Source organism: Acomys russatus, chromosome X, assembly GCF_903995435.1.
Source record: "Acomys russatus chromosome X, mAcoRus1.1, whole genome shotgun sequence".
Lineage (NCBI taxonomy): Eukaryota > Metazoa > Chordata > Mammalia > Rodentia > Muridae > Acomys > Acomys russatus.
This window is the reverse complement of record NC_067169.1, coordinates 29,320,503-29,329,385: the sequence shown is the minus strand read 5'-3', so window position 1 is coordinate 29,329,385 and position 8,883 is coordinate 29,320,503. Positions and strand designations below refer to the sequence as shown.

Below are 8,883 nucleotides of genomic sequence, written 5' to 3'. Positions count from 1 at the left end.
TTTTCAACTATTAGGAGATTCCCATATTTTATCATTGATTTCTCACAATAACCTTCCCTACAAGGGAAGATCTTATATTAAACCTATTTTATAGATATAAAATTTGAGGTCTGTATAATCTAAATAATTTGGTCAAGTTCAAGTGTACAAGTTAAGAAGGAAGCTGGAGCTATCATTGAATTCTGTAATGGACCAAGCAGCAAACCTTTAGCCACTGTATGCTCCAACCTGCAGTGGGAGAGGACACATGATCATTTCTTTGCCCATCCTTATCTTTCAAAGTCCGATATGATTCCTTTGTAATAGAAAATCCCAGATAATTATTAAATTGTAGATTTTTTAGGGTTTTAAAAAATATTTTATTAATTTATTCATATTATATTAACAAATGAGACCCCATGAGGCTGAGAAGCTTCTCTAAGGCAGGAGACGCTGTCAAGAGAACAAAGTGACCGCCTACAGACTGGGAAAAGATCTTCACCAACCCTACATCTGACAAAGATCTAATTTCCAAAATATATAAAGAACTCAAGAAATTAAACACCACCAAACCAAATAACCCAATTGAGAAATGGAGCTTGGAACTAAACAGAGAATTCTCAACAGAGGAATATCAAATGGCTGAGAAACACTTAAAGAAATGCTCAACCTCCTTAGTCATCAGAGAAATGCAAATCAAAACTACTCTGAGATTCCATCTTACACCCATCAGAATGGCTAAGATCAATTATATCAAGTGACACCACAAGGATGTGGAGAAAGAGGGACACTCCCTCATTGTTGGTGGGAATGCAAACTGGTACAACCACTTTGGAAATCTATCTGGCGCTTTTTCAGAAAAATGGGAATAGGGCTTCCTCAAGACCCAGCTATTCCACTCCTTGGAATATAACCAGAAAATTCTCTATCACACAACAGGGACATATGCTCAACCATGTTCATAGCAGCCTTATTCATAATAGCCAGATCATGGAAACAGCCTAAGTGTCCCTCAGTAGAAGAATGGATAAAGAAACTGTGGTACATTTACACTATGGAATACTACTCAACTATTAAAAACAAGTAATTCCTGAAATTTGTGGACAAATGGATTGAACTAGAAATGATCATAATGAGTGAGTTAACCAAAAAGCAACAAGACTCAAATGGTATATATTCACTTATATCTGGACACTAGCCCAAGGGGCATGTCCCAGGAAAGTCTTCACTTAAATTGTAGGTTTTTAAACTTAGTCTGTTATATTATAAAACACAATTGTTTCCCACAAATTTATCCCATATGTCTTATCCTTCAAAAATATAATCTGAGCTATTCTGATTGGCATGGCCAAGTGTACAAATTAGAGTTAGATGTGAGCGATAAGTCTTGATGCATTAGTGCCCAGTAGTGTGTCAATAAATAATGACAATAAGCTGTATATTTCAAAATGCTAGAGGACAGGGTTTTGAACATTTGGATCATAAAGGGACAATAAATAAGTGAAGATTGGGTAGACATGCTTTATCTGACCTAACTTTGACATTAAAAAAGCATATGTGTCTCAAAACATCACATGATATCCCATTTATATAATAGTGTTTTATTATCTTTTAAGATAAATTTAAATAAAACATTTTTAAAAGAGTTAAGAAGAAAATATTTGACCAGATGCAATAATTATAAATTTATACAGTGTTTATGTACAAAAATAACTGTTGATGTAAAAACAATTAAAATCATAAATGTTACAAAAACATTTTCAATAAGATATAAGTGGACACAACGAAGTTATTTGTGGTGACAGGGTAGGTCTTGGGAGAGACTGTTAAGTAATTTTTACATAAATTATTCTTTCTGGACTGGGGATTTGGCTATGGTATGTATGAGGCACTTGGTCCAATTACCAGCAACACAAAACAAACAATAAAATCACCAATAAATCCAATCAGAAACTATTCATAGTACTGTCATACCAGTTGTCACATGTCACATGTCCAGGAGGAGATGCAGTGGGAATAAAAGAGGTAGATATGATCATTATATATTGTATGCATGTATGAAATTCTCAAAGAATAAAGTTTAAAACATAAAGAAACAAGAACCAATTCATCTTTCCTCAGGACAAACTTAAATAAATGTTTAGCTAAATAATTTAAAGGACTATGTCAGTTTGTAGATGACAAAAAGTAAGGTAATCTTTCCTTAAAGAAACCCAGTTGTCCATATCTGTTTCTATTTCCATGAATACTATAAGCTGGGGTTTCTAGGATTTCCTTATTGACACAGAAAATTTTGCTATGTATACTATCAACCATCACTCTGGAGGCATACAAACTCAGAAGAGAAAATTTACTAGATACTAGGTGGACTGTGACCCTTTCAAACTGTGGAGTTTCAAGCATCCGCCTTTCATTTATAATCATAGCAATGAACCATGCCACCTCTCAGTGCCAGATGTGACAGTTTTAACTTGAAGGTACAATCACTCCCTAATGTTTCCTTGAGATGAAAGGGGAAATTTAGAATAAGAATTAAGAGAAGAAAATTATAATCTAAAATTGAGCTATTTGATCCATTTGTGATTACAAGGCACCTGAAAACAAGAATAGACATTTTCCTTGTGTGGCTACTTATTACACTGAGCTAAATTCCCCTAAAAGAAATAAATAAATCCTTTTATTCCAAGATGATAGACTTGTTTGACTTGTATATTAAGTGTAGTAGTGTTAATATGAGTATAAAATGTCATATTTCAAAAAGTTTGTGTGAAAGAAGTATGAAACATTTTATAATTTTTTATGTTAAGTACAGGTTGAAATATTTTGGGCACACTGAATCAATTCAAACTATTTCAACAAATAAGACTGTTCATTTGTCACTATTTTAAAAATCTAAATTTTCAACAGATTCTATGACTGGTGGTTCATCTCTGTCAGCTTGTTGAGCTTCAGTGTCTGTCTTATTATCAACAGCTTTTCCAGAATGACTACCTGCATCATGAAGCTCTGAGTTTTCCCAGTTCAAACATGGGCATCATCAGCATTTTTACTTTTCTAAGAAAGACATCATGAAGGAGATAGATGATTGCAAGCCTCTTGTATACATCCCCAAGGCAGTATAGAATCAATTTATTAACCATTTCTTTCAAGTCCTTTGCCTGAATTTCTCAGGTCATGATTTTCATCATCCTCTTTTGGATTGGAAAGAACTGTTGGTGTTGCACATCTGGCATATCTGGTTGTTGAAATTTTTAATAAGACCAACACAGAAAATGGGGTAGACAGCCATCAGTTGTCTTGACATCAATATGAGATTCAATCATGGGCTGTCATTTCTTTAAATATGGTACACGTTTTGTCCTGGTAAGATCCATTCCATGGAAGTTAGTCAGATAGTTCTGCCCTAAACATCCTCAGTAATTAATGTAGCATTTCTCAGAGCAACTTCATCATTCTGTGGATGAAAGTGCACTTCAAACACATGAACCCTAGACCATTAGATGTAATTTTGGTTCTGTGAATCCTTGTGACAAGTGTTTTTCCACTGTAGCTAATCTTAAACATACTTGGAGCTTACACATCATACCAATATTTGTTAGAAAATGGATCAAACACTTTCTTCTTGGCTCCCTTCTTGCTTCCTTTTGTCAAGCACTTGTTCTTCCAACCATCATGGTGCCACTGAGAGAGCTATAAGGCAAATTAAAGTATTATTTAAATTATTTTACCTAATTTCTATTTTTCTTTTTTTGTATGCGTACTAGAAAAATTAATTCTTATTTGTGTATATTTAAGTTGGTAAACATCATGACATAGATAAAAAGTATATATATTAAATATCATATTACCTGAGGTTTCATGTATTTTTTCTTTGTTCATTCATATGTTGATACAAGGCCTCACTATGTCACCCAGGCTGGTCTTGACCTCATAGACTTCAGGAATCCTCCTGCCTCAGCTTCCCAAGTATTGACCACAGGTACATACCCCTTGACCAACATTTTTGCCTGGGCTTTCATCCTGGCATCCCCACAAAATAACTGTATGCTCTTTGACAATTTACTAATCTTTTCTACATCTAGTTTACTTACACCAAATAACAGCAATACAAATAATAATGCCTCATTAAGGTATCTGAGAAGACAAAAATACAATTTTGTGCATAAGATGCCCCACACCATGCTTGGCTTACAGTGAGAATTTAATATAGGTGCTAAATTTACCAAACATTCAAGAATAGCTTTGTTAGTGATTGTCTGCTTTCCCAGAACCTTCCAGAAATTCCCCATTAACCTTAAGATTATAATTACCTCAATATGTTTGAAAAAAGAAGCTTATAGAGGTTGACTCTAGTGCAACTCTTTTTCCTCATTCTACTCTGTTCCTTATAAAAACAAATCAATCTCCTCTATTCCAGTTAGCATCCCAACAAGATTATTTCATTTACTGTTGTAGACTGGACATTGTTAGGCATCTCTTCCAAGTCTTTTCTCCGTTCTCTTTTTCTGTCTGCAAAATTTCTTTCAACCCATTTGGAAAGGTCACTTCCTTTATTAAGTTTCATCCAATTCTCAAGCACATAAAGAAATGATTAAGACCTCTACAGTTTCCATGTAACTTGCACCCATAGATATTACTATAAATTATGATCCACAATGTATATTTTTAAATATCACTCATACAACACCAATGCTTTTGAGAGTAACAACACATTTTCTATGACTTTTAGTCAATGTAAAATGATGCTTAACTGAACTTTTGATACAAACTGAAACTCATCTGCTGGTTGAATTATTAGTTGTCTGCTTGTATGATCTGTGGATTTCTGAAGTTCTTTCTGTACCCTAAACACAACTCAGTTTACTCTCGCCAATGCCTAGCTATTATTCTTGTCTATGACTAATTCTAACCAATAAACCAATGCAGCATAAATAAAGGTGCTGGGTTGCCTTCAGTATCTATGGATGATCACCATCCATATTTTTCCCTCCTCTCTTTTTCCCAAGAAAGAAAACATGCTAGACTTAAAAAATTAAATCCTTAATGCCAGGTTAATACTTGGAAGACTATGAGCAAGAGAAACCAAACAACTTATGATTATACGGTGTTCTAAATGTGATATGTGCCTTTGTGATATCAAGGCACCAAGACCTGGAAATTTGTTAGTGCATTACAGTTTTGCACATCCAAACTAATAAACCCATTCTGTTAAAATTTGAAACATTTTTTTAATTGTAAATTCTCCTGAAAAGAGGAGTAACACATGACAATAACCAGTTTTGATAATAACATCTATACCCCTAATCCAATGAAATAGAAGGAACAAAAATGACATAGTTTTAGAAAACTAAAAATGAGATAGATGTCTGTGAGGAAAAGGCTGAGTGGAAGGCATGTAGAGGAAGTGCCAGGCCTCTGGCTGCAGAACAGCAGAAAGGGTCCTCATCTGAATAAATGGTTTCAAATTATACCAAAGAAATAGAAACCTAAAATAAATTAATATGCATACGCCACGCTCACTCAGAAAGACAATGCTGCTTCCTCCAGTTTTCCTTTCTCCTAGATAAAACTGAGCAGTTGTATAAATAGATATAACTGGAGCCTTTATATCTACAGTTGGGCTTATTTTTATTTCTTTTTTAGATTCCTGATAAAGCTAAAGGATAAAGTTCTTTTTCAAAAGCTTTTATTTTGGCTCTGTTAGAATGTTCTATTCTAAAATATCATCAATATTCTTTAAGGTATCAAAACTAATTTTAGCAAAAAGCCCCAGGAGTTGACTGTTGCTGGTCTGATAATGGATATCAATTTTTAAAACTGAAAACAACTAAGAGCCTTTTAAAAAAAATCCTATAAACCAAGCAGACTTCCCTCCTCAAACACCGGACTCTGTGCTTTTATCATTCTCCACAGTTGTATCTTTTGTTATAAGCTACAAAGGATAGAGCTGAACCATAGCAGTGATATAATCCCTTTCATCTGAGACTTCTTACATTCATCCACGTCATCTGATCTTGTGGCCAGAGAAGAGTACAGTCATGTGGAACCTAACAATATTTCCCTGGTCAGCAAGAGACAGCATAACTGACACTAGTCTACTAAGATCGTAATGGAGCTTTCAAAAATAACTGGTGCTGTCCTAGCTGTTGAAATGTAAAACATTACTCACTTATTCTGGTATAAACTTACTGAGCTGCCATTTGGGAAAGAGTACACTATGCCTAAGAAATATTGCTTGATAATTATGATAAATGAGTATGGATATTGTATGTATTTACTAGTTTGTGATTTTAGAGCTCCAGGAACTCTTTTTCCTTATGAAAATATACTTTATGTCATACACATTATTCTATGTTGGCAGCAGCCACGAATACTGGTATTTACCATACTTTGCCTCTCAGAGGTTGAAGTTAGGTCCATCTTGCTGAAGACACTATGCTGTTTGGATACAGGATCTGGAAGATATAAAATTGATATATCCTGAAAGCTTCTTCCTTGAGGACTAACTTTCATAGTATAAGAAGGAGCCATATAAACATCCAAGGGAGGAACAAAACCAATAGTCTTACCAAATGTGATGCCTATGAACTACAATTACCAGTTTACCATAATAACCCTAATGGTGCACTAGTGGCATGCATATCTTGGTAATAACCAACAGCTTTCTAGCTGCACTTAAGGCCCACTCAACAGGAAGGAACTTATACCTGGTACTGAAAACCTAGCCAAATACCTGGAGCTTGTGAAGTCATAGATCTCAGAGGAGATTGTACTACTGCCACTTTACTAAACCAGCATAATTCCTATTTATATTCTAAATATGCATCCTTATACCCACAGATGACTGTAGCTTTTACCACTCATCAAAGAAATTTCTCTTTGCAACAGATGGAGACTATTATAGAAAACTGCAACTAATCAAAATTCAGAGAACAAATGATTATTTGGTGCCCAGCCCCAGATGATACATCTTCAATGCAACTTCTGCACTCAAGGCTCAGGGAACATCAGAAAAGAGGAAACAAGAAGACTGTAAGATCCAGAGTAGCAGGGAGTTTGCTATGAGATTGTATCTCCTAGAAATGTCATGGAAGCTACTACACCAATGAAGTATCAATGGCATGCCTATCTAATCAAGACTTTAACAAGGATGATATCAATAGAAATGCCAATATGGACATGAGAAATCTTACAGGGTCCCAACAAGGACAATCAATCAATTGATCAATTGTTTCTACAAATGGAATCCTAGTAAGAGCTCTAAACATTAATATTTTGGTGAGCTTCCCTGGTTGTTAGTACACATAAATCACAAATTAGTGCCTGAAGAATATCACTGGGAGTCAGGGTAGAGAACAACAGAAACTTCAAGTTAAGGATCTGGGCAGATGACTCATCATTAAGAGCACTTCTTGGTTTTACAGAAGACTGGAGTTAGGTTTATAGCACTCAGGTTGGACAGTTCATAACCTTCTAGCACTCCAGCTACAGGGGATCTGATACTATCTTCTAGCTTCTATTAGCAATTACATGTATATGTTGCACACACACACAAGTATATACAAGTATACATAAATACAATTAATTAACAAACAAATGTTGAAAAAGAAGCAGTAGCTTTATATTTAAAACTATTACAAACTCTGTCTCACGCACTTCTTAATTTACTTTAAGCTGAATCCTTGGTCTGTAATGAACCATAAAGTTAATAAACTGTAAAGATAATAGTTTTCAGGAAGGTTTGTATATTTTCCTTGTGAATTTCCAATACTAAGATTAGTTGTAATGCTGCTGTTAAAAGCTACTTCACAAGGAAACGAATGTTTTAAAAGCTAGTTCTATGATCTCAAAAGCAAAATAAAATAAAATATAAAATAGGAAAAAGGAAGCTACTTCACACTTTTCCCTGGACCTCCTGTAATACAAAAATGTATGAGCAGATGGAAAGTCTAGAATGAAGAGCAAGCTCAGTAATTTAGCAGCCGTGTGAACTTGTGCAGTTTATGGACTTCCTATATGCCTCAATGATCTCCTTAGTGAAATGGAAAAAATGCTATGTAGAGTGAAGACTTCTACAAAGATCAAACAAGATAATGCGTATAAAATGTCTAAAATTTGCATTTCCCTGATGGCTAAGAATGCTGAGCATTACTTTTTTAAATATATTTTATTAATTTATTCATATTACATCTCAGTTGTTATTCTGTCCCTTGTATCCTCCCATTCCTCCCTCCCTCTCATTTTCCCCTTTCTCCCCTCCCCTATGACTGTGACTGAGGGGGACCTCCTCTCCATGTATATGGCTGAGCATTTCTTTAAGTGCTCTCAGACATTCGATATTCTTCCACTGAATTCCCTGTTTAGCTCTGCACCCCATTTTTAATTGGGTTATTTGGTTTATTGGTGTTTAATTTCTTGAGTTATATATCTGTATCTATATAGATTAGATATAGATACAGATATGTTGGATGTTAGCCCTCTGTCAGATGTAAGGTTAGTGAAGATCATTTCCTAGTCTGTAGGCTGCTGTTTCATTTTATTGATGTTGTCCTTTGCTTTATAGAAGCTTTTCAGTTTCATGAGGTCTGACTTATTAATTGTTGACCTTAGAGCCTGAGCTGTTGGTGTTTTGTTCAGGAAGTTGTCTCTTGTATCAATGAGTTCAAGGCTCTTCCTCACTTTCTCTTCTAATAGATATATTGTTTCTAGTTTCAGGTAAAGGTCCTTGATCCATTTGTCTTTTGTGCATAGTGATAAATATGGACCTATTTGCATTTTTCTACATGTAGACATCCAGCTAGACCAGCACCATTTGTTGAAGATGCTATCTTTTTTCTATAGTATGATTTTGGCTTCTTTGTCAAAAGTCAAGTGACCATAGGTGTGTGGGTTTCATTCTGAGTC

The 8,883-nt window shown here is 34.8% G+C and overlaps 1 pseudogene; it reads right to left on the bottom strand.

The window, feature by feature from the left end:
- Window positions 1–2,863: 2,863 nt before the first annotated feature.
- LOC127185197 (40S ribosomal protein S3a-like) lies at window positions 2,864–4,268 on the bottom strand (annotated as a pseudogene).
- Window positions 4,269–8,883: the final 4,615 nt, after the last annotated feature.